Source organism: Acinonyx jubatus, chromosome D3 (assembly GCF_027475565.1).
Source record: "Acinonyx jubatus isolate Ajub_Pintada_27869175 chromosome D3, VMU_Ajub_asm_v1.0, whole genome shotgun sequence".
Taxonomy (NCBI): Eukaryota; Metazoa; Chordata; class Mammalia; order Carnivora; family Felidae; genus Acinonyx; species Acinonyx jubatus.
In genome coordinates this window covers 50,251,099-50,274,279 of record NC_069392.1, presented here as the reverse complement: position 1 = coordinate 50,274,279, position 23,181 = coordinate 50,251,099, and the positions used below count along the sequence as shown (strand labels likewise).

The 23,181-nt window shown below is 34.3% G+C and overlaps 1 long non-coding RNA gene across 1 annotated transcript in view; it reads right to left on the bottom strand.

The window, feature by feature from the left end:
- Positions 1–3,466: 3,466 nt before the first annotated feature.
- The window catches only part of LOC113602346 (uncharacterized), a 111,382-nt gene continuing 91,667 nt past the window's right edge, over positions 3,467–23,181 (bottom strand). Inside the window, exons 5-7 of the long non-coding RNA XR_008291840.1 lie at positions 4,546–4,640; positions 4,271–4,293; positions 3,467–3,615 (exon numbers count right to left, since the gene is read on the bottom strand). This is a non-coding gene — a long non-coding RNA (uncharacterized LOC113602346). The remainder of the gene's footprint in view (positions 3,616–4,270; positions 4,294–4,545; positions 4,641–23,181) is intronic.

Below are 23,181 nucleotides of genomic sequence, written 5' to 3'. Positions count from 1 at the left end.
TTTATGAATATAAAAATATCCAGCACACAACAATGTGAAATTCACAATGTCTAGTACTTAGTCAAAAATCAGTAAGGATGATAAGAGGCAGAAGACTATGACCCATAAGAGAAGAAATAGCAACCAGCTAAACCCAACCAAGAAGTGACACAGATGCTAGAATTAGCAGACAAGGCCTTTAAAAACACTTATCCAAACTGTGTTCCTGTTGTCCCATTAGTTATACAGAGATATAGAAGCTTTAAAAATGATCCATTCAAATTTGTAGAGTTGAAAATTATAGCATCTAAAATGTAAAACACGCTCTCCTGAGTTCGAGCCCTGCGTTGGGCTCTGTGCTGACATCGCAGAGCCTGGAGCATGTTTCGGATTCTGGGTCTCCCTCTCTCTCTCTCTCTCTCTCTCTGCCCCTCCTTTGCTTGCAATCTGTCTCTCTGTCTCAAAAATAAACATTAAAAAATTTTAAATGTAAAAGATGCTCAACAAGATAATTGCTAATGTTTCAGTATGAAAGAAAGATTAATGAATTTGAAGATAACAAACATGAAACACACAGAAAAAAAAAGAACCAATAATTTAAAAGTCATAAATGAACTTTGGGACAACTTTAAACAACCTAATGTATGTATAATTTGAGTCTCCAGAGGGAGAGAACAAAAGCATATTTAAGACATAACGTCTGAAAACCTTTTGAATTTGGTAGAAACCAATGCAAAAAGTTCAATGAATTCCAACCACAAGGAAGATTAAGAAAAACACAAGTCCAAATGAATAATGAAGAAAAAAATCTTAAAAGTAGCAACAGGGAGAAAAATGTTAGGAAAGTTCAGGATTCTAGCGTATCTCTTATCAGAAACAATACAACAGAGGAGACAGAAGTTCTGTCTGAAAGTTCTGGCAGAAAAATTCTGATGGATAAGAAGATGTGAATTTAGTATTCTATACCCGGCTAGCATATATTTTAAATATATGGGACAAACCCCCCCTTTTTTTTTCAGATACACAAGCTTTGAAAGAATTCTTCACCAGAAGTCCCAGTCCCACGCTATAAGAAATGTTAAAAGGACTTCTTTAGACAGAATAAAAATGGCATAAGATAGGACTCTGCAAAATGTAGATCCCAAAACTTAACTACATTGATAAATATATCATATTTTTCTTGTTCTTTAAATCTCTTGAAAGATATTTGATTATTTAAACAAAAAACACAATGTAGTGCATGTTTAAAAGTAAAATGCATGACAAGAACAACATCACACCAAAATATGGATGAATCTCTTAGTAGTTTTGCTGAGTGAAAGAAGCCTGACAAAATTATTTCATAAAGTATGATTATATTCATATAAAACTGTAGAACATGCAAATGAATAGTGACAAAAAAATCAATGAGGAAAATGAGAGGTAGTGGGACAGGATTACAGTAGGGTATATTGAAGCTTTTGGAGGTAGTGGAAATGTTTATTATTTTTATCATGGTGATGGCTTCATAGGTGTATGCAGTTATTAAAACTTACTGAATTGAAGACTCTAAGTATATGGAATCGATTATATGTCAACTCATCAATAAACTGATTTAAGAAAAAAGAAAAAGAAAGGTTGAAGGTGGTAGATGATTTCTATGACCCCTTTTCCCTATGGTATATTTTTATATGGAACTCTATCCTCAAGAAGGAAAGTCTGTAATCAGCTTAAGTTGCTTGCTATGGAGTGTATGCTAATTATTGGTTGATATAAATTAAATGTTAGCCATTTGCCTGCAGAACAGTCTAGGGATCTGACCTCTCCTGATCTCATTGAGACAAGTGAATTTTCCAGTGTATAAGTCAATTAAATCAAACCATTAAACATGGTTTACCCCTTATCTCTACTCCTTAGAGCAGCACTGCTACATGACAATCCAAACTGTACATATTATCTTTATAATGCACTGCTTTATTTGTATCCATGATCTCTACCTTGTTGAACATCCTCAACCTAAACAATGTAGTCAAGTTATAGTAAATTGACTCTGTTCCTGGAAACTCTTAAGACTACTGCAACTGAATCAGCCTTTAGTCATGAAATTAGAGAGACATTAATTGGCAAATCATCATTAGTCAATGAGCATCTTTTTCCACCTTGAAAGTTAACATACAAATGATGACAAAACCCTTATACTGAAGAACCTAAATTCAAGGTGGAGACAGATTTATAAATGAGTATATGTGGTAAAATTTCACAGGTGTGTTGGCAGTCCTGTATTTAGGGAACAATGGGAGACATAAGGAAACAGTGGTTACTATTTCTTGATATGTTCTTGATCTCAGAAAAAGCTTAAAGAATGGATGGGATTTGAACTTAGTCTTCAAGAATTACCTTATGTTTGCCAGGTAGAAAATAAAAAAAGTGGTCATTTTAGAAAGATAAATTAGTATATACAAGCAGAATAGCAACTGAATTATTTGCAAAGTGAATGGAGACAGCCAAAGATGAAGCTGTAAAAGTATTTAAGAGGCAGATTATAGGAGGGGACATTGTAGAGGAGTTTTAAATCAGACACTTAAGATTTTATTCAGCTTTTTGGTCCTAATTAATGGATTACTTGCTCTCACTAAATTGTTCTTGCCTTGTTATAATTATCCACAGTTTATTTCAGAAATGTAACAGTTTTTCTATTATTCTTTGTATGTACAAATTAAGCCACTTAGAAAAGGTCTTCACATCTTAAATTCTGCTAAAACATTGTATTATTACACAGCATCATTTTTTTTGCAAATTCCCTAAACTTACTTAATTACTAGTGTGGTTTAAGTCACATGAAACCAGTTGTAGTATAATCTGGGAAGACGCCTCTCTGACAGTTCCCACTTTTGTCCTGTTTTGCCACAATATCAGTAAGGTCCTTCACATTTCAGGGGATCAGGGGTTATATGGATTTTAGCATTAACATATGATAATAATACCAAATTATAATTGACAAAAATATTAATATTAATCACTATGCATTGAGTCCTAGTTCTGTGATAAACGTAAGGTGAAGTGCTTCTGTATTCTTTCCTTTAATTCTTATGACTAACCAATGAGGTTGCCGTTTCACCATGAGCAAACTGAAGCCTCAAATAGTTAAGGTCATGTAGATAGAGACTGGAGTGCAGCTCTGTCAGATTCTAAATAATGTAATAAAACACAAGGTTAATGAAATAACTGGTACCCTACTAAGCCAAAATAACTCATGTATTTTCAGGATGTAATTTAGACCCTGCAAAGAATGTACCATGCTCAATTACTATCAACATTAAAATGGGAAAAGCAGTTTTATTGTTAAATATTCTATTACTCCTTTAAAATTCAATCTACACAGACATTTTAAAAACAAAGTATACAAAGAGCATAATTTGAATTCAAATGTTAAGTGCTTCTGATTCTAGGGGAAGCATCGGAAGTTGTTTGGAATTCTTGCATGAATATCTATAAATTGGACATTTACATAAAAGAGGTTTATTTTTGAAGACATATAATTTTGAATCTGCAGAGTGTATATATGCGTATTTGTATATAATGAGTCAAATTGGAATGCTGTTACCTGTAAGAATAGGATCTGTCATCTTCAAGGCTCAAATGTAACCCGCATACAAACTATTTAATTGAAAAAGAAAATAGTAACAGTGTGTTGCTTCTTTTTTTATGCTTCACATGGAATAAAATGTCAGAGAGTAACAAAAGGCGTTAGCAATTCTGCTTCTAATGACTTTAATGACAGATGCAAGGCTGAAGCCTCATGCAGCATTATGAAAATTTATCCCACATGCGCTTTAATTATATGTGCTAACTTTACAGACAAACCAGATTGTTCTAGCTGTCACATAGAGGATCAAATACAAATGTGAATGCATATGGCACACTGTGTTGATTTTCCTAACAGCATTCAAACATACCACAAGTTTGCTACTTTCTTTAACATTAACGATGAACCTTAGACCAGGATAATGATGAACAGAAGACAAAATTAAATTGTAATCCTTTCTCACTTAAAAAAAAAAAGAAATCATAGATTTTTCTCTACATGATTTGGCAATTAACATAATATATTTTAAAACACATCATTAACATGTTCATTTTCAACCAGAGCTACCAAGGAACTGGTGATGCATGCAAAACTTTTTAATAAGAAATACTTAGTAGGTGTATTAAAAGTACCAGAACAAAGATTGACACAGTTGGATCTCCAAAGTATTCTTACTCTATGTGAAAAATGCAAGTTTGGTCTAAAATATCAAATTAAATGCTTTACCTTGAAATGCATGTCCTTTATTTCTAAAAAAACACTTTTAGTTATCACTTCCATCTAAAATTGTTACATTACTTTAAATTTATTCTTACATTATGCCTGAAGTCCAGGCTGGAAAATTATTATTTTAGTCTTATTTCAGAGATTGACTCCCAGAATTTGAAGCTAATCAACGTAACTGACAGTAATGTTTGCAGAAATTGCAAAATCTGCACAGACCTACTGAAATATACTAATGGCTAAACCATTTATTTGTATCAAAGGGCTTAATTCCTTACCTTTTTCTGTATCCATCTTATGTGTCATATAACATTGCCTTTCCACTTGCTTTCGTGTTCCTCTGCCTTCACCTGGAGCATATTCTTATGATGCTCTGTTAAAAATAATGAAGTAAATGGGAGAGACAAATCCACCCATACAAGGCCAATCTGTAGGTGACCATCAGACATAGTAGTGACTCCAGATAAACCCAGACTAAGTTGTCGAACTTCAGATTTGTGAACTAAATGAATACTTATTGATTTGAGGCACTGGGCTTTGGGATGATTTACTGATCATAATTTTAGCAATACATCATTGATTCATGTCACTCTTTTGAGTTGAATTTTGAACTTGTGTTTAAAACATTTTACTGAATGGAGTTGTGCTTCATTGAAATTTTTATATTTTTACTTAATATTTTTCCACATTCTTACATTGAAAGAGTGTTCATTAACTTTAAGGGATATGTTGTTTTATCACCAGATAGGTTTTCAATCACAGGATACTCGATTCATTTAACTAGAATGACATCTCAGCAGGCTGACATGGAAAACAGCCCACCAGCATCTTCTTATCTAATTAATAGAAAGACTAAATCTTTTTCTAAGTAAACTCCCATTTCTTGACCAGAACCCGTCTTCTAATCTAATCATTGTTTAATGGGTAAATTTTCAGCCACATTCAATTTAAATGTTTGGAATTTGAGAAATTGCCACTAAAATCTGTAAGAACTACTAAATCTTTCTTAAAGTAACAATTTTCTGGAGTAGCTCTTGGTCTTACTGTGTTTAATGAACATTGGCATTCAAAAAATGCATGATCTTTTTGCCTACAACACACAGAGATTTGCAAACTGGTCCACAGGCCTAATCCTGCCTGCCACCTGTTTTTTGTTAGTGTTGTTACTGTTTTTTAATTAAATTTTATTAGAGTATAGCAATGCTGATTCATTTACACGTTGCCTGAGGCTGCATTCATTCTACAATGGCAGAGTTGAATAGCAGAGACAGACAGCGACTCATCAAGGCTAAAATATTTATTTTTTGACCCTACATAGAAAAAGTTTGCTGTTTCCTGGCCTGTGATGTCAAGTATTGCTTTAGTCTTAATATCTGTCATGCATTTATCATATTTTGCATTGATTTTACCAAGTCATTTATTATTTCCATGAGTTTTGGTTAAAAAATACATTAAACATTTACATATTTTTATGTAAATAAGAACAAAATCAGATGAACAAATGACAGATAATGGCATTTTCTGCCTGTCATAAAGTAGACCAAGTCCAAGTAATTCATTTGTTTATTCAAAGTTCCTCATAACTTGGCCTGTCGCTAGAGTACAATTGATTCATCATTAACCTTTACTCTACCATTCTTTAAAATCATGCCCCACAGAGAAAGGTTTTCTGTTAATTTTCCACTACCCTATCCCCTTCAGTTTTCATTTTGAAATGTATTATTTTCTTTAATAAAACTAAGGAACCAACATTTACAAGTGTAGTTTTTCTTGCTAATTGATTAATCTAAAATTTTCAAATCTTCAAGTGCCAATTGCATGTTGACCTATAATATAATTAAATAATCTATCATGTTTATTCCTGATGTCATATATCAAGCAAAAACTGATTTTATAAGCAAAATGTAAATACTTAAGCTAGTTGTAATATTTCCATATATTTTGTATTCCCTAAGAAATAAGCAAATTGCTGGCTTCAGAGTGTTTAATAAACTTTTTTGAATAAAAATGGCCAAAGAGTTCAAATCTAAGATTTGAGATGATCAATAAATTTACATTCAAACTGAGCACTAACATTAAGAGAGTTGAAAACAATAGATACAAGGTCAAATATGACAGCTTGAATATGGAAATTATGGAAATAGAAAAACTCTTTCATTGAACTAGCTATAAAACAATATTACTATAGGAGACTAAAAAAAGGAATTCCTTTAAAAAAAAGGAATTCCTGTATTTTAATGAACATATATCAAGTATTCAAAAAGAATCAGATTTAATATTAATTTTATGTATATCTCAGTAAATGTGGAAATATAACTCTAACATCAATTTCTAACATCATCACATCAAGTTATGGAGAGGGGATATACTTTATTTTTTTTCAGTTATTTATTTGGGAATATGTAGACATTATCAATAAATAGCCCATATAAAAACAGTTAAAGGATTTTTCTAAAGTCTTTCAACAAATTATAAAAACAAATTAGAGATGTAATTTTGAATACAAGTTTGGATTTATGATTACTAAAAATTTAACCACCATCCTCTAGCCATTTTATCAAAAACTGTCAGCTATCTGCCATTCAGATATTAAGATTTTCAGTTACTCTTGATTATCAGGGACAACTTTGTGACACAGTCTCATTATGTCATACCAAAATGACCTGAAACTGGGAAGAATTTAAATGGAGATTAAATTTAAAGTACTTAAAACACTTTGGGGTTTTGAGGTTGAAAAATATTGAATTTTTATTGCTAGTCAAGTCACAAGGATTAATTGAACACTCTTCTAAAAAAAAATAAATTGAAATTCTGAATGTTTTATTTCACACTATCGGAACCTTTTGAATGTAAAACCTGATATTTAAATACCATGAGGAGAGAACGTGGTTTTCTAATCTTTTCAAAATGAGGCTAAAATTACTCTAAGAACAGTCTCTCTTGGGACATCTGTCTTCTCAAATAACCCTTTATGCTGTTTAAGAGCAGAAGGAGTTTCATATTTTCCAGTTAGATATTAAATAAAAATTGCTAAAGCACTAAAAATTGCTTTATTTGGTTTATATTTTGCTAAAATGTTCCAATTGAAATTTATCATATCATACTCTCATTTATAAATCCTTTGAAGTCAGAATAACTTTGCCTCATTAATAGAAAGGAAGTATTATATCAGTTTGTATTAGAAAAGCATGTGCATGGCTTAATTACATTCCAGTACAAGAAATAATTAAGAAAAAATAATTTTGAAAAAGAAGAGAATAAAATGCACAATACTAGACATAAAGAGGTATTCATTTCAATGTATTTGTTAGCATTTATGGCACAAAACCAAAAATTAATTTTTGACATTTCTATCACTTAGGTTAGTGACTAACAGGTAGTAATTACTGAGGTAAAGTGTATTGAGTAACTGATTTAATTCATCAAGTCTTTGTGTGCTTCCTCAAAATGAAGGCAAAAAAAAGTCTGAAGGTGGAAAGGAAATTATTACTGATAAATCTGCCTTTTGGGAGAGGCTTAAACATTAAAATTTCAGCATCATAAAAAGGCTGGCAGATGAAATACTGTGAAATTTGATCTTGTTGGGTATTGGAAATGTAGGCGGGGATAAACTTGGGATAAAGTTTTAGCTTAGCAGGACACCAGGCTGAGCAGTGTCTGAAAATACATGGTGGAGCTGCAAGTAAATTGCATGAGAAGAAGGAAAGGAGCAAGATAAAGATGGAGAGTAAAAAAGTAAAAGTAGAAAGACAACACTTGTCCATCTCTGAAAGTGAGCTTCATGAATTGCAGGAGAATTTGTAAATTCAATTACAAAAAGTTTAAAATGTAATGTTGTTTAAGAGAGGGAAATGGATTTCTACCTTCCCAGGTTCAACCTACAAAACAAAAACAAGCAAAAAAAACCCACTACATTTTATTTTCTCTGATTTTGTTAATAAGACAAATATATCAGTCATTGGTGTTATTCATTTACTGCTTTAAAGTTCCTGCAAAATCAAAGAGTAACCAAATAAATAAATTTATTCTATATGTTTGACTTAAAGTGCGTTTTTAGACTGACGTACTGTCCATAGTCTAGGTTGATTTGCAGAATGCCCACCACCTCTTAAGAGGAAATACCTGTGTTTTGTTCACATTAGAGGAATGATTGTAGATTTCATTTACGGAAGATTTCATTTTGGTAACAAAAGAACAAAAATAAAAATGTTATATATGTTGGGGGGAAGTCATATGATTAGGTCAAAATATGTCATATACCTGGAATCCTGTTGGGTTTATTGTTACTATCCTTGTTATGATATGTTCCTACAGACAGATATTTAGCTTTAAGGCACTTTTGTTATAAGATGATAAAATAAAGGTTATTAGCATGTACTCTACCACTGCATATCACATGATACAGAATGTAAACCAAGATGAAGAAAAATAGTGGAAACAAACATACTAGAATGTAGGTATATCTTAATTTAAGTTAAATTTGCTCTGTTTTGTAGTTGTTTTTTAACATTTATTTATTTTTGAGACAGAGAGAGACAGAGATGAACAGGGGAGGGGCAGAGAAAGAGGGAGACACAGAATCGGAAGCAGGCTCCAGGCTCTGAGCCATCAACCCAGAGCCCGACGCGGGGCTTGAACTCAAGGACTGCGAGATCGTGACCTGAGCTGAAATCGGTCGCCCAACCTACTGAGCCACCCAGGCGCCCCTGCTGTTTGTTTATTATAACATTGTTATGGGTTGAATTTTAGATTTTTTTAAAGATATGTTGAAGTCCTAACCTGCAGTAAGTTATTTTATTTGGAAAGAGGGTCTTTGAAGATAGAATCAAGTTAAAATGAGTTCATTAGGGTAGGCCCTAATTCAATATCACTGGTGTTTTTATAAGAGGGAAATTTGAACACAGAGACATACAGGAGTTTCCACTGATGGAAGAGGCAGTGACTGGAATGATGCATCTATAAATCAAGTAATATCAGTTATTGGTGATTTCCACCAGAAGCTAGGTAATAGCAAGGAAGGATTCTACCCTACAGATTCTAAAAGGAACATGGTCTTATTGACAAAGGTTTCAGACATCAAGCTTTCAGACTGTGAGATAATTAAATTTATGTGTTTTTTTTTAAGCCATCCAGATTGTGGTAGTTTGTTAAGATAGATCTCTGAACCTAATGTAGAATTTGGTACCAGAAGGTGAGGTATTGCTCTAAGAAATGCCTGAAAATATAGAAGTAGCTTGAAATTGAGTAAGGGTAATGGGTGGAAGAATTTTGAGGCATTTAACAGGAAAAGTCTAGATTGTCTTGAACAAACTGTTGGTAGAAGTATGGACTATACAGGCAATTCTGGCAAAGGCTCAAAAACAGCAAAGAAGAGCAGTAGAGAAAGGTTTTATTGTCTTAGAGAATATGAAGTGGGTACTGCTATAAATAATGAATATTAAAGATACTTCTAGTGAAGTCTCAAAATAGTGAGGAATCTGTTAATGACTAGAGGAAAGGTGATCCTTGTAAAGTGCAGAGAATTTGGCTGAATTGGCTTCTTGTGATAGCTGAAAGGCAGAGTTTATATGCAATGCACTTGGATATTTAGTGGAGGAAATTTCTAAGCCAAGTATGGAAGGTGCAATCTTGTTTCTCTTACTGTTTATAGTAAAATGTGAGAGGAAAAAGATAAATTAAGGAAGAAATTCTTTATTTTTTTTAATGTTTATTTTTGAAGGAGAGAGACAGAGTGTGAGCCAGGAGGGGGCAGAGAGAGAGGGAGACACAGAATCTGAAGCAGGCTACAAGTTCTGAGCTGTCAGCACAGAGCCTGACGCAGGCCTGAACCTATGAATCGAGAGATCATGTCTTGAGGTGAAGTCGGATGCTTAACTGACTGAGCCACCCAGGCACCCCAAGGAAGGAATTGTTAAGCAAAAGAAACCACCCTTTGTTGATTTGGAAAATTCTTAGCCTATTTAGATAGCACTGTCTGGAAACAGGGCAGGATTGTAGCTGGACAAACCCTTGCTAAAGAGATCAGGTTTGTGGCTTCTGGATCCATTCACCCTCCTCAGCAGAAGCCAGAAATAGTGATGCAGTTATTCAGGAAAAGTATGCAGAGGACTCTTGTCTGAGGGCTTGGACCACCATGAGTTGCAGGGGAGACTGACAAGTTTTTTGAGAATTTTATACCTGCAAAAGCACTCCAGCCTGGACTGAAAAGGACTAAAATGAGACAAAATGAAGGCAACTTACTTGCAAAGTACAGTGATGAATGCACAGGCCTGCACTGCCTGGTGTGCAAGAGGATAGAGCTGCCACCTCAGCAGGCCCGGAGAAGGAAGAAACTGCCCAGGATTATTCTCAGGTCTGGAAATCTAAGAGAAATTTGCTTAATGGGCTGCAAACTTGCTTTAGATGAATGACTCCTTCATTGCTTTCATTTTCTCCCCTATAAAATGAGAGTGTTTATTCTATGTTGTCCTACCATGGTATTTTGGAGGCTTTTTTTTTTTAAGGTTTCACAGGTACACAGATAGAGTGAAATTTTGCCTCAGGAATAAGCATATCTAGAGTCTCACCCGTACCTGACTTAATATGATTTATTATATGGGTTTGGGGATCTTTTAGTTTTGTGGTAACTATACTTAGGTATGTTTCTTTTTTAACTTAGTTGATAGTGGAATGAGTTAAGACTTTGAAGATCTCAAGATGGAATGTATTTTGCAAGTGGGAAGTACATGAATTAATTATTGTTCATTTTTCTTGAATTGTCTAAATGTACTTACTACTAATTGATCTTAAATCTTCTTCCAGTACAGAAAATTGCATCCTTAAATGTGTTTAACTACACAAGATCATGTATCTAACTCTTTTATAATGGAGGTATTTCTATTATAGTTCTTTGCTCTCATATTCAAGTCTTTACTATTTGCTATCTGGATTTTCTGGAGGGCTGTTCTTTTGGGATTTCACCTTATCCACATTATGGACTTTTTTTAAATTACTGGATCCCCATTTAGGGAGTTCACATCTTCCTCACATTTACTGTCTCATTGTAGGACGTATCTTCCAATAGCTTACAGAGAAAGAGTGGATGGCAGGTGAATCAGCGAAACGATAAGAAAAGCCAAACCACTATTAGTGTTTAATATAAAGATTTTCTATAGGCCTCAGACTTTCCACAATTGTAGGAAATGATGGAGCACCTTCTGTAAGCTGGTGTTTCTGTATCTAGTATGGAACCTAAGGTCACTGGAAGTCAATTGGGTTGGCATTGAGAAGGAAAGTTGAATGTGCAAAGCAAAGATAACCTGGAACCCAGGGGGGCAACTGGAACATGCAAGGCATAATAGAATTGGCTTCTGTTACTTTCTACCTTGATGTTGTGGAGGGCTTGCCAAAGAAATTATTGCCCGTTACCATAGAGATACATATGCACTTGTCCTTCCAAATCTAATGCACAATATTCAGGCTAATATTAACCCGAAGCCCTACAGAAAAGGAAATGCTGAAATATTGAGTTGGATTTTGAGTATAATGGAGTCAAACACATATATTCACATCTACAATATAATCTTTAACCTTCAGGATACTCTGTGTATGGATTTATCATTTTATCAGCTGATGCCAATTTACTGAAATGTGGACAGGGCATACTTATGTAGTAAGGAAGTAGTATCAAAGGAGTTAGTGGCAACGTGTAAAGCATTTTGCTTCCTTCTAAAGGTCTGCTGCTCAGATGAGGGCAAATTTGGTTTGATGTCCTTCATGGAAGCCAATTTAAATTTTCTTACATTTTTATCATTTAAGTCATTTTGTGAGGGCTCTTTGGCTTTTAAAAAATAATAGTTATTAATTCTGAGTAAATGTTTTGTGGAATATGAATTCAAAGTTAATAGAGTAAGGAATACTTGAAAATTCAGAACTATAACAAACCAGTGCTTATCAGAATCTATTGCTCTATCTAGAGTTTCAGTTTAATGAGCATACTAACATTTCAGCATCCATTACACACTGAAAAAAAGTTTTCAATAATTAAGGATAATTGGCAATAGAAAATGAGCAGATGAAAATGACTCTGCATTAGACTCTGGCAGACTGCTCTTTCAGTGTGTGCTGGAAAAAGAGAAGGGAGGATGAGGATTTTAAGTAGCAATCCAAATTGGTCAACTGTGTCCTTATTATTTTGCACTTTTTTTCGTCACGCTCTGTATTTCAGCTTCCATTTTAAAATTATTTTATAAAGTGTATTCAGATTTCCCACAAAACACTATTCTTGAGGTTAAATACCAGTCAAATTATGACTATATTTAATTATTATGCAGTGTCATTTTGTGTCAATTAGCGTTAATTTGTAATGTCATTTAAGAAGCCAAGTCGTTTTGAACAACCTACTTACTCCAGAACACCATTGTTTATTGTATTTTCCAATACAATATCATTAAACCTAACATGATTTCATCAGGGAGTTTTTTTTTTCATTAAAAATAATCTTCAAAATGGCATATTTGAGGCTTTATTTTATATTGGTGCCTGTTGGAAGGAGGGATATCTTTCGTGTCATTTAAAAAGTGTTAAGAAGTTATATTTCAGTCTTCTTGGCTTAATTTAAAACCAGACTCGATATTTGTCTATGTTAGGTTTATTTCTCAATGCCCTATAACATTTTCAATAGAAATGCTTGGGCATTCCAATTAAAAATAGTATTTTTAATATAATTTCCCAAGTATTTATGAAAATACTTATAAATTCAAAGCACATGCAGACACTTATGCACATACAGACAGGCATGCAAAACATATGCAGGGGGTTCTGGGTGGCTCAGTTGGTTAACAATTCAACTTCAGCTCAGGTCGTGATCTCTTAGTTTGTGGGTTGGAGCCTGCCTTGGGGTCTGTGCTGACAGCTCAGAGCCTAGAGCCTGGCTTGGATTCTGTTTCTCCCTTTCTCTCTCAACCCCTCCCCCGCTCATTCTCAGTCTCTCTTTCTCTCTCTCTCTCTCTCTCTCTCTCTCTCTCTCTCTCTCTCTCTGTCTCTCAAAAATGCATAAACATTAATAAAAGAAAATGTCATGTTCAGGTCATGCATATACGTAGGAACACAGGGACACAAATGTACTCACATATGTTCATGTTCTCACATATAAAGAACACACACAATTAAAACGAACATTCACAGCACTACCACTACCGGAGGCTAAGCCTAAAGGAAATTATTACTTGAATTAGGGAGGAATTATATCAATTCCTTTAAAATGGGGACTCTTGATTGCTTTTGTTAATACATGGTAGATGGAAAAGGAGGAAGTGGGATGGTGGGTGTTAGGACGATATTATAATATTCAGAAAGAAGAAGGTAGTAGCCAAACAAAAGAGATGTATTAGAGATGAGATGAAGAAGTTTGATTATAGGTACTTTGGAAAAATATTGCATCTCCTCCATCCCAGTATGATTTAATTGGAAAGGCGCCTCACTTCTGTGATGTTCTTCCCCAGAACCCCAGTCTAACCATAAGAAAACATCAGACAAACCCAGACTGAGGGACATTAAAAAACAAAACAAAACAAAACAAAAAAACTTGACTAATGTTCCTCAAAAGTCATAGAAAACAAAGAAGGACTGAGAAACTGTCACCGACCTGAGGAAATTAAGGTCAATGGTGATTAAATTCAAGGTGAGATCCCAGATTGGATCCTAGAAGGGAATAATGGCATTATTTTGAAATCTGCTATCATTCATATAGTCTGGTTTAATTAATGTTATTGTTCCAATGATGATTTTAGTTTTAATAAATGGACTATGATAATGTAAGGCATTAGCTTCCGGGAAATAGGTGAAGGGGTATACAAGAAATACATAAATTGGTAGTGACTTTTATGTAAATCTAAAATTTCTAAATTAGCAAGAAATGTTTTAAGTAATGACAGGATTCATCAAGATAATTTCCTATGTGATATAAGATAAATTAAAAAATGATGTTAAATGTACCTCTAAGAATTTTAGCCTAATTGCAGAATAAATTTCCTTTCACATTATAAAATGATTTGCCTTTTCCAGATAATTTCTAATATTTTCTTAGATTGAGGTCTAAGAGAAAGTAGGGACATAAAAACTAGAACAAGGGAATAAATATATAGAATGATGTCAAGAAAAACAGAAAAAAAATTTGGAGGATTACACATGAGAAAGATAAAATCAGAGTTGAGGAAAATAGAAAAGAAAGGGTTAATAGAAATGTTACTGAGATTTGTGGAATATATAAATTTTAATGTTTTTCAGGAAAAGAAAGTATAAATTCGATTATTATTAGTAGTAGTAGTAGTAGTAGTAGTAGTAGTCTGAAGTATGGTTCCTCAATAGTACTTCACTACTGTGATTGGACTACTTGATTCCAATATCTATAAAGGTTATGCCTATTTTTTTTAATCTTCACATTTGCAAGGATGATAAGAGAAAACTATATTGGTGTATTAAATGTAATACTATGAAATTTGAAAACAGGAGAATCATCCTGGAGAAAAAACAAAAAACAGAATAAGGACATGCTTTCTTTTTTTTTTTTTTTTAATTTTTTTTCAACGTTTTTTATTTATTTTTGGGGCAGAGAGAGACAGAGCATGAACGGGGGAGGGGCAGAGAGAGAGGGAGACACAGAATTGGAAACAGGCTCCAGGCTCTGAGCCATCAGCCCAGAGCCCGACGCGGGGCTCGAACTCACGGACCGCGAGATCGTGACCTGGCTGAAGTCGGACGCTTAACCGACTGCGCCACCCAGGCGCCCCATGGGCATGCTTTCTATAATTAATCATTGCAAAAGAGAAATTTAGAAAACTGGCATCACAAATCTAAAAATAAATAGGTACGGAATGTATGACAAATATTAAAATAAGGTGATGTGATAGCAAGTGATTGGCTATAAAGAATGCTTTTGTTTGGTTACTGAGAGTTTGGGCAGAAAAATATGTTCTTTCTGTGATGTGTCAAAAAACAGTGAGCCTTGTAATAATCAAGAGATGAACACTTCAAATAAAGAGAAAAACTCGTATAAATCCTTAAGGCTGTAGCTAACAGGGTGTTTATGAAGAGAGAATAAAGGTCAACATGATTATAGCATGGAAGGAGATGTGTAGGGGAATATGAGATGGAGTCAATGGGTAAGGAGGTACTAGTCATGGTTGTTGACCCTTAAAAAAAGATAATTGAATTTGTAAACTGTTGTTGTAAACCTTTAGATAGTTTTAAATAGGAAAGTGGCATGATCTGATTTATAACTTTTAAATGAATACTTTGTGAAGAATGGGATTTGGGGGAGCAAATGAAGAAGGAGGCAACTTAAAACAAGGATAGCAAAGAAGCTAAAATTTCTAAGCAAAACAAACACACAAACAAAAAAACTGCATACATACACACATGTTGAAAAGAGTTAAGAGTAGGATTGGTATTGACAAAATCAAAGTCATGGACTAGCAGAAACTATTAGCGTTCATCAATGTTTAATGTGCTTCCTTACGTTTATGTTCTTATTTATGAAGTTGGCCTGTGAAAGTTGTTTTGGCCAGATTCCTCTGAGCATAAGAGAAGTGTGGCATTTTTTGGTTTGAAGCAGATAAGAGATAATATGTTCTTCATTTGCTTTCATCTCCACTATGATAACCTCGAGGCTGGTTTTCCATATGGTGCGGCCACCAAGCAAGTGAGCCGCCTGAGCACCATCAGACTGTATCTAACTGACAAAGTAAATCTATATTGTGTAAAGCCACGAAGATTTAAGAGTTTATCAGTTTGAATGGCTAACATCAATTTTTGTTTTTAATACATGCACTGATTAAAATTATGTTTATAAAACTAATGACTTGAGTCAGTCAGAGCTCATGATACTATTCTTAACAGTAAAAGCTGATATGAAACCATCCATGTACCATGACCGAAAACACATTACAGTGAAGTACACATAATCGAAATAACCGACAAGTTACACCAACATGTAATCATATCTGTTGCTGGACAGATTATTTTTATTTTTACACATTGCTCTGTATTCATTCTTTCTATCTATCATCTATCTATCTATCTATCTATCTATCTATCTATCTTATCTATCTATATCTATCTATCTAGATCTTATTCTCATGGAATCCAGAATCTGAGATGAATGCAAACACTTGATGGAACTTTGTGTAGCCACTTTTTTTGAGGAGAGACTAAGATTATTTTTATGAAGGCAGACCCATTAATGTATTAAATGGAAATTACATATGAGGAAAAGAAAAAAACAGATGCCAAAGTGTGTTAATAATTTGTATTCTTTAATTCTCTCTGTCTTAAATGCTTGGATTTTTGTTTTCTGTTTGAATTGTGATTGATATAGCACCCCATATAATAGGAGCCCCTGAAATATTGAATACTTTTGAGTCTTCATATCAGAATTACATTTCTAATTCAAATATACAGTGTGTTCTAGACAGTGAGATATCTATCTTCGCAAGGAAAGCAAAGTCGAGAGACATGTGAGTATCAGAAGAAATAATATTCTCATAGAGAACTCATCATGCTCTAGAAAAGCCTAAACCAAGAACAAATAATGCCTACTTCATGTCCATGCTTTCACATCAATAAGGACATTGATTTTAATGTCACAATAGAATTGTGTTCTCTCCCATATTTTAAATTTTAATCAAGTTGGGATTAATTGGTAGCTCCAAGTGATATTGATCCATATGAAGACCCCTGGAAATGCAAGGATTTGAGTGGACAAATTCCTATGTATCTCTTTAAGAGCAAGTGCTCTGTGTAACATAAATTTTTCCTGGGTGATGATTTTAGAGTTGATACTATATATCAACTTATTTGGGTAATTATCATATTAACATTATTATGTTATTTATAATTATAATATATTGTGCAAATATTTGTTGTATTTGATATGTTCTCTAGATTATGATAAGCATCTGGAACACAGATTTACAAAAGTACAGACTCCTACAAAAAACTTAATCACAGTTTCACTTAGATACTTTAGCAAAACATTAATTTCATCTATTCTTCTCATTATTTTCACCCTTAGAAACATTCCAAATCCCCCTTGGCCCATACTTTTCCAGGCCACTATTCCTATAATGTTCTGTTTGTTTTCTCCCCAATTCCCATCAGATCTCCAGTCCAGGCTTGCCTGTGGGGCCAGCAATAGCTCTCTGTTACAAAATGAACTCTTCTGCATGTGCAAACTTTTAATTCCACATAAAGGTGTGTTGAGTACTTACCACTTATGATTAATTTAAAACTATAATATCCATAAGGATCATGTTAGACTCCTGTTTAAAAAGAAATTTGTAAGCTACACAATCACCGATTTTGATTCAGGAGACACCAAAAGTTTCATTTTTAACCAGGTTATTAGGGAAATCTTTCCCAAGTGGTCTAAGCATAACAATTTAAGAAACACTGGCTTAAATGAAAGCAGTCCCTCAGCCAAAGGATTAGAAATGCCAGGTTTAAATACCGCAGCCCCTGTCTCATGAAAAATGTGGTTCTGAGGAAAGGGCAGAGGGCTCCATATGTATTGATATTACCTCCAATATGAAAATTTTTGAGCTTATGTCCTTTTTATGTGTATATTAATTTACTTATAATGTATATATAACACCTTATATAATAAGTTATGTACATTTTAGAGAAATAAATAGAAATTGAGAAACTAAAGGAAAAAGCAAAAAGCAGTAGAGGATTCTATAAATGTTCCACTCATTACTTCTGTGTTCTTAGGGGATAGACACCACACATTGGAGACCGCTGATCAGAAACAGGGTCACATGAGGACATAATCATAGAATAATGTAGTGGAAACTTGGGAGTGCTTTTACCAGTGGCAGTAAAGTATTCAGGGCATTACCAAGCAACTAGAAAAGGACATTTAATCAAACTAGAAAGAATATCTTAGAAAATGTTTCCATAGGTGATGACATCAGAGCTAGGTCTTAATGGAGGGAAATGGGGGGGGGTGGATATTCCAGGACAAACAGAAGTGAGACAGACAGGGAAGCAAGATATGTAAGCAGTTCAGTCTGGTGAATCATCTACAACATGATTGGCCAAAGAGACAAAAATTAAAGCAATAGAAGGAAGCATGGTCAGAGAGCTAATTATTCAAGGAGACGTATTAGAGTATGAATGTTAATCCTGTTTATAGTGGGAATCACTGAAGAATTAATAGAAGAGAAGCAGTGTGGTCAGAGTAGCAAGTAAGTCATTTGTGTAAATGATGGATTTGAGAAATGATGGATATAGAAAACTGAGGTAGAAGCTATTGCATGATTTAGAGTAAGAAATGATGAGTGCCTAAACTAGGGCAGTGGAAGGGATATGAACTTAGTAAAAGAAAGTATGGTAAGTAAGGAAATAGAAAAGGGGTAACCCCAAAGTTTCTGTCTTCCTCTACTCATTGCATAGCAGTGATAAAAAATAAAATGAGGTTTGTATAAGGTTTGATAAGGGAGGAGGAGATGTGAAAGCAAAATGAGGCATCTTTGGCTTTTCTGGGTTTGTATTTCCTATAGATCAAATGGAGATATTCAATGAATCTTTAGCAGTTGGAGCTTAGAGAAAAAGTGCTTGGCTTGAAACATGTATTTGGGAGTTCTTCATATATATAAAAAGTAATTGAAGCCATGGTGGTAGATGGAGTCACCAGAGGGGGTGTGCAAATTGGAAAAAGAACCAACACTTGTCAGAGAATATGGGCCTAGGAAAGAGAGCAGAAACCATCAAAAATGCATGCAAGGAATCAAGAATGTGTGGTGTCAGGAAAGTCACTTCAAAAAAAACAAAAAAAACAATGTTTGTTTCTTTGTTTGTTTGTTTAAAGTGAGGAGGGGTAGAGAGAGAGAGAAAGAATCCCAAGCAGCGTTCATGCTGTCAGCACAGAGCCTGACATGGGGCTCAGACACAGGAACTGTGAGGTCATGACCTGAGCTGAAACCAAGAGTCAGAGGCTTAACTGACTGAGCCACCAAGGCACCCCAGGAGTCACTTTTTTAAAAAGCAGTTATCAAGGAAAAAAAAACAACAACAAAACACTGTTTTCACCATTGCTGAGTGAGTTTTCACCATTGCTGCAGAGAGACAAAGTTCTTTTTGTACATAATAAGTTTATTCAATTTTTAAAATATTTTTTAATGTTTTTTTATTTTTGAGAGAGAGAGAGTGAGAGAGAGAGCACAAGTGGGGGAGGGGCAGAGAGAGAAGGAGACACAGAGTGTGAAGTGGGTTCCAGGATCTGAGCTGTCAGCACAGAGCCTGACCCAGGGCTCGAACTCACGAACTGAGAGATCATGACCTGAGCTGAAGTTGGATGCTTAACCGACTGAGCCACGCTGGAGCCCTAAATAAGTTGATTTAGATCACACATACATTTTTTAAATAGAAAACACCCAAAATTATTTTAGGCAAATGAAAATAGTGTTCTCATAGATGCTACTAATTATTTCTTCCTCCCCTCCTTTCCTTTCCTTTCCTTTCCTTTCCTTTCCTTTCCTTTCCTTTCCTTTCCTTTCCTTTCCTTTCCTTTCTTTCCTTTCCTTTCCTTTCCTTTCCTTTCCTTTCCTTTCCTTTCCTTTCTTTCCTTTCCTTTCTTTCCTTTCCTTTCCTTTCCTTTCCTTTCCTTTCCTTTCCTTTCCTTTCCTTTCCTTTCTTTCCTTTCCTTTCTCTTTCCTTTCCCTTTCTTTCTTTTCTTTTCTTTCTTTCTTTCTTTCTTTCTTTCTTTCTTTCTTTCTTTCTTTCTTTTGTCTTTCTTTCTTTCGTCTTTCTTTCTTCTTTCTTTCCTTTATATCTAATTTATTTTACTTTTTCAAAATTATATTTAAATTCTAGTTAGTTATCATACAGGTAATATTGTTTACAGGGGTTTAGAATTTAATGAGTCATCACTTATAACACCCAGTGCTCAACAGAACAGGTACCCTTCTTAATACCCATTTATCCCATATCCCCCCAGTACCTTCTGTCAACCCTCCATTTGTTCTCTATAATAAAGAGCCTGTTTATGGTTTGTTTCCCTCTCTCTTTTTTCTCACCTTCCTATGTGTTCAGCTGTTTTGTTTTTTACATTCCACATGTGAGTGAAATCATATGGTATTTGTCTTTCTCCAATTGACTTATTTCCACATGGTTGCAAACGGAAAGATTTCATTCATTTTGATGTCTGAATAGTATATGATGGCTGGTGTATATATACCCACCACATCTTTATTTATTTATTTATTTATTTATTTATTTATTTATCAGTTAATGGACATTTAGGCTCTTTCCATAGTTTGACTATTGCTAATAATGCTGCTATAAACATTGGGGTACATGTACCCCTTTGGATCTCTATTTTTGTATCCTTTAAGGAAATACTTAGTAGGGCAATTGCTGGATCACAGGATTAGTTCTATTTGTAACTTTTTGAGGAACCTTCATATTGTTTTCCAGAGTGGCTACACCAATTTGCATTCCCGCCAACAGTGCAAGATGGTTCATCTTTCTTCCCATCCTTGCCAACACTGTTGTTTCTTGTGTTGTTAATTTTAGCCATTCTGACAGGTGTGAAGTGGTATCTCATTGTGGATTTAATTTGTATTTCCCTGATGATGCGTGATGTTGAGCACTTTTTATGTGTCTGTTAGCCATCTCAATGTCTTCCTTGGAAAGGTATCTATAAATGTCTTCTGCACATTTCTTAATCAGGTTGTTTGCTTTTTGGGTTTTGAGTTTGCTATGTTCTTTATAGATTTTGGGTTCTAACCCTTTATTGGATATGCCATTTGCAAATATCTTCTCCCACTCCTTGTGCTGCTTTTTAGTGTTGTGGTTTCCTTTGCTGTGCAGAAGCTTTTTATCCTAATAAAGTCTCAGTAGTACATGCTTGCTTTTGTTTCCCTTGCCTTTGGTGACATGTCTAGTAAGGAGTTCTGGCCAAGGTCAAAGAGGTTGATGCCTATGTTTGTTCTCCTCTAGGATTTTGATGGTTTCCTGTCTAACATTTAGGTCTTTCATACATTTTGAATTTATTTTTATGTATGGTGTAAAAAAGGGGTCTAGTTTCATTATTCTCCATGTAGCTGTCCCATTTTCCCAACACCACTCATTCAAGAGACTGCCCCCCCCATTGGATATTATTTCCTGCTTTGTCAAAGATTAGTTGACCATATAGTTGTGGGTCCATTTATGGGTCTTCTGTTCAGTTGATCTATGTGTCTGTTTTTTTGTAGTCTTGGTGACTACAGCTTTATAGTATGGCTTGGAGTCTGGAATCATGATGCCTCCATTTGATTTTATTTTTCAAAATTGCTTGGGCTATTTTGAGTCTTTTGCAGTTCCATACAAATTTTAGGATTGTGTGTTCTAGCTCTGTGAAAAATGCTGGTTGTATTTTTATGCAGATTGCATTAAATGGGTAGATTGCTTTGAGTAGTATAAATATTTTAACAATGTTTGTTCTTCTCTCCATGAGTATGGAGTGTTTTTCCAATTCTTTGTGTCCTCTGATTTCTTTCTTAAGTGTTCTATAGTTTTCAGAATACAAATCTTTCACCTATTTGGTTAGGTATCCCTAGGTATCTTATTGTTTTTGGTGCAATTGTAAATGGATTAGATTCCTTGATTTCTTTTTCTGATGCTGCATTACTGGTGTATAGAAATTCAACAAATTTCTGTACATTGATTTTATGATTTTATATCCTATGACTTTGCTGAATTCATTTATTAATCTAGCAATTTTTTTTTGGTGGAATCTTTTGGGTTTTCTACATAGAGTATCATGTTACAGAGAAAGAAAGTTTAACAAATGCTTGAAATGTAGGACTGGTGGGGTATGGAGAAAGAAAATGCTATTTTTGGTCTTAGGAGAACAGGTTTAGCAGACTGGTGATTCAACAATCAGAATGCAGTGAGTCAAGGAGCAAATAAACTATGTGGTGGTAAATCTGGTAAATGTAGATTAATCTCAAGAAGTGCAGGTGGAAAATCTGAAGATTTATAAAATCCTTATCAACTTCTAAGACAATCAAAATCTCTTAGTTGAATCTTACCAACATTAACCAAGGGTAATTTTTCTTTTTATTATTACTATTTATATTAAATTTACTATGAATTGGTATTAATATTTAGCATTTTGTTACAAATTTTTTCGTTCTTGTTGCAAAAAAACCTTCTCATTTGTAGTAAAAGAAAAACAAATTTCAGAGTAAGGCAAGTCTGGATGCAAATGGTGTTTCCTTGACTGTGAGATGTGGGTTATATATTCACCCACATATCAGTCTTCATAGATGTATTTTGCAGACTGAATGAAATTTTACCCATACATGAACATGCATATGCACATATGTGTGTGAATATAATTTTGCATGTATTTATTCATAGTCTTAGCATTTTTCTTTTAGTGAATATCATTCTGTTATCTTCATCCTCACCACTGCTGCCCTGATTCATGAACAAAGAACTAATTCCTAAGTGCCCTCCTGCTCTGTTGGGAGAGGCAGTCTACCACAGATCCTGACCATTCTTTCCTGTTCTTACTGCATATGCAAAAATTCAAAACTCTGACCACTCTATCATGGACATTTCTGAGAATTGCATTGGAGAGATGGGATGGCTTGCTCCTTTTACATGGTGAATCTCTCCAGCAGTATTTCTCTTTTGTAATGCAACTCAGTGTGTGCAGGCATCTATAATAGGCCCTTTGTATCTTCTCTTTGGGGCAGTAAGGAGGAGAGAAGGGAGTGTGGGATCATTGCAAATGAATTTGAAGTTCTACATATTGATTTTGCCATGAGTGGCTACTTCAAGAGCAGGAGACTTAGCAGACTCTCCTAACACATAAAAGCAGACACAGAGAGTTAGAGAAAATGGGGAGACAAAAGACAATGTCCCAAATGAAAGAATAAAGACAA